Raw genomic sequence first — 3,515 nt, 5'->3', positions numbered from 1 at the left:
AAGGAATACTGTACCTCATGAATTGGCAGCAGATGGCTGCCGAGCTAGAGTTACAGAGGAGCTGCTGCCATGTGCTTCTGTTGTGGCAAACATGTTTGAGCAAGACTTTGGATCTTTGCTGACTTGGGAGTCCTCTTTTGGAGCTGATCAATTTTCCTCAGACAATGGCAGATGTCATGCAGAACAGAGCTTTGCAGAGAACTACCCTGACATCTCTCTTCTTTTTAATCATGTGGTAAACAATGATGATGGTCCTTTCCAAGATGCTTTAATCTGCCTAATTAATGCAGCTGCAAGATATGTATGAAAAATAAACACTTAGTTGGGCTTGCTCACAGTCTGTGATGTTCTTGAGTAACTGAATAAGCAAATGATTCGTTCTCTTTTCTACATTTTGAAGACCTAAGTGATTCATCCGTGACAAATCTGTCATGTGTCCCTATGTTTGTAAGATGAATAATTTGGCAAATAAAAATATTTCTTTGAATAGTTTTAACATTTCAAGTCTTACACAGGTATAGAAAAAATATTACATTTGTGTGTTGAGACTCAGCTGTAATATAAAAAGTGTAGCAACACAACCAAGTCCTCAGTGTATAAAATTCTCAATACTTCTGGAAAACATTAACAAATAAAACATAAAACTTGAGATACCTGAGCACAACTGTCAAGAGACACTGGGAACAGATAAAATAATTAGATGCACAGACATTCACACAAGTCAAAATTGCTTTGAATGCAAAAAACAGTCAAGTGGAAACAATCTGAACAATTCACAGCATGACTATATATTGTATAGTTTAACTAGTAGAGTGTGTTTTCCAGCACAGCCAATGCATCAGACAGTCCGGAGAGTTTTTGCATATTGAGGTCAAACTCATCCCCTCGACATTTTGGGCAAGTTGTAGAATTTTTCTGCCATTGTTCAATGCAGATCCTGCAGCCAACAACGTTGTGGCAACACGATGACACCATGGGCTCAACCACTAGACCTACAAATGTGATTCAGAAAACATTTTTTTAAATACAGAAACGCGGACAACGCAGTAGCTGTTACCGGTTCAAACACATTACGCGCTCTATGTTACATTGAGTATTAAGGTTAGCAGGTGCGACATGGGTGCAATTTCACAAAAAAGTTATTTGTCAAAATATTTACCTGGAAAATTCTGCTGATTTTGTCAGCATTCATGTCCTCCTCCTTCAGGGTGACACTCTTGGCTCCTCGAAACAAGACATAGCTATCCATGGCTGCGATCGGTACCTCTCGTAGTACCTGTATGCTGGTAATTCTCATTAGCCCACAGAACTTCCGGGTCACGTAAATACAAACGATGAAATATAAAAATCAAATTCAGTCAAGCGGCCCGTTTTTCCGTTTCGTCTTTTTGATCTGAGCCTCAAATCGAAATATGAAAAAACAGGCATATATTCGTTTTTCATGTTGGATTAAGAAAACGAAAAACGGAATTGTCAGTCTCATTTTTAATTTTCTGTTTTCGATTGGCAGTTGAAAAACGAAAGAATGAATGATACACGGATTAGAGAGCAACAAGTCGTATGCTTTCTTGACCAAGGACCGGGAAGCGGACATCGTTCCAGGATGTGGCGTAAAGATGAAAGGCCTAATGGTGGACACCGGTGCTACAGCCAACATCATCACAGATGAGACTAAGTTCAAGAGCTTCGATGAGACCTTCAAGGCTGACACACACTATGTTGGGCTAGCAGATGGAACCAAGTGCCAAGGCGTGGCGAAACGGCGGGGAGAAGCAGAGGTGATCCTCATCGACAGCAAAGGACACCACCATACAGCAACGTTGAGGAATACACTGTTCATCCCTTCATATCCACAGGACATTTTCTCTGTCAAGGCTGCGACGGCAAGTGGAGCAACAGTGATTTTCAACGAAGGAAAGGACATGGTGAAAATGAGTGATGGTACAGTATTAATAATAATAATAATAATGCATTTTATTTAAAAGCGCCTTTCATGCCACCCAAGGACACTGTACAGACAATAAGAAAATACAATGTAAAAATTTGTAAGTGAGATATTATATAAAAAACAGGACATAAAATCATAAAAACATAGGGAATGGAAGAGCTATGTGTTGTAGGAAATCCTGAACAGGTGTGTTTTTAGACGGGACTTGAAAGTGGAGAGAGATGTGCAGTTTTGGAGGTCAGGAGGTAGATTGTTCGAAAGCTTTGGAGCAGAGCGACTGAAGGCTCTAGCTTCCATAGTGCTCAGGCGGGCAGGGGGCACTGACAGGTGAAGGGAGGACGAGGATCTGAAGGAGCGAGTGGGGGTATGCACCTGGAGAAGGTCGGACAGGTAACGAGGGGCCAGGTTGTGGATGGCCATATCTGTATATAGGAGCAGTTTGTAATTGATGCGATGTTGAACAGGAAGCCAGTGGAGCTGTTGGAGAACGGGGGTGATGTGCTGCTGGGAAGATGTTTTTGTGATGATGCGAGCAGAGGCGTTTTGAACCAGCTGGATTTTATGGAGGGACTTTTGAGGTAGGCCGAAGAGGAGAGCGTTGCAGTAATCAAGGCGAGATGTGACAAGACTGTGGACAAGAATAGCAGTGGTGCGGGGGGTGAGGGAAGGGCGAAGTCTGGTAATATTGCGGAGGTGGAAATAAGCAGTGCGGGTGATGGTGTTGATATGTGAGTGGAAGGTGAGCATGCTATCCAGGATGACACCCAGACTCTTGACCTGGGGGGAGGGGGACACTGAGGATCTGTCGATGTTGAGGGAGAAACTGTTTACTTTAGATAAAGTGGATTTGGTGCAAAGAAGGAGGATTTCAGTTTTATTAGCATTTAATTTAAGAAAGTTTGTTGTGAACCATGTTTTGAGTTCGGAAGGGCAAGAGGTGAGGGAGTGGGGTGGGAGTATGGAGTTTGGTTTGCAGGAGAGGTAGAGCTGGGTGTCATCAGCAAAGCAGTGGAAGTGGATATTAAATTTGCGGAGGATTATGACCAAGAGGCAGGAGGTAGATGATGAAGAGAAGGGGACCTAGGACAGATCCCTGGGGTACACCTGTGGTGACTGGGGAGGGCTTTCAGGTGAAGGATTTGAGCTGGACAAACTGAGTGCGGCCGGCGAGGTAGGAGTGGAACCAACTGAGGGGATGTCAGAGATTTTCTCGGACAAAGTTAAAGAAACGAATCGGCACACAGGAAAATTGTCTTCAATATCGACGGAAGCGGATCTCTGAGAGCGAACGACGGTTTAGTTCCTCCGTGATCACGCTCAGAGCCCCCCCTCCTCGAGTTCGAACATTTATTTGTGACATATGCAAAATACAAGAAAAACATTGCCCCCGATATTTGCATACCGTACCCCTGGTCCGGCCCCTCGGTAGTGATTGGTTACCTGGGTATGAGCTTTGAACCACCGGCACGTTGGCGCCTTTCGGTCTGGTCTACACTGTATCAACATATCGCGGACTTTGCGGATGACAAATGTCGCCTGGGCGCGACGGGTGTTCTCAAATCGTCTT

The 3,515-nt window shown here is 44.0% G+C and overlaps 1 long non-coding RNA gene across 1 annotated transcript; it reads right to left on the bottom strand.

The window, feature by feature from the left end:
- Window positions 1–475: 475 nt before the first annotated feature.
- Window positions 476–1,530, bottom strand: LOC109523466 (uncharacterized). The gene is made up of 2 exons (XR_002169768.1): window positions 1,160–1,530; window positions 476–992 (listed from the first exon to the last, which is right to left on the bottom strand). It is a non-coding gene; the product is annotated as an uncharacterized LOC109523466 (long non-coding RNA).
- Window positions 1,531–3,515: the final 1,985 nt, after the last annotated feature.

This window comes from Hippocampus comes, unplaced genomic scaffold (assembly GCF_001891065.2).
Source record: "Hippocampus comes isolate QL1 unplaced genomic scaffold, H_comes_QL1_v1.1 scaffold384, whole genome shotgun sequence".
In the NCBI taxonomy this organism is placed as follows: Eukaryota; Metazoa; Chordata; class Actinopteri; order Syngnathiformes; family Syngnathidae; genus Hippocampus; species Hippocampus comes.
Note: the sequence above shows the minus strand (reverse complement) of the source record. Positions and strands in the feature narration are given on the sequence as shown.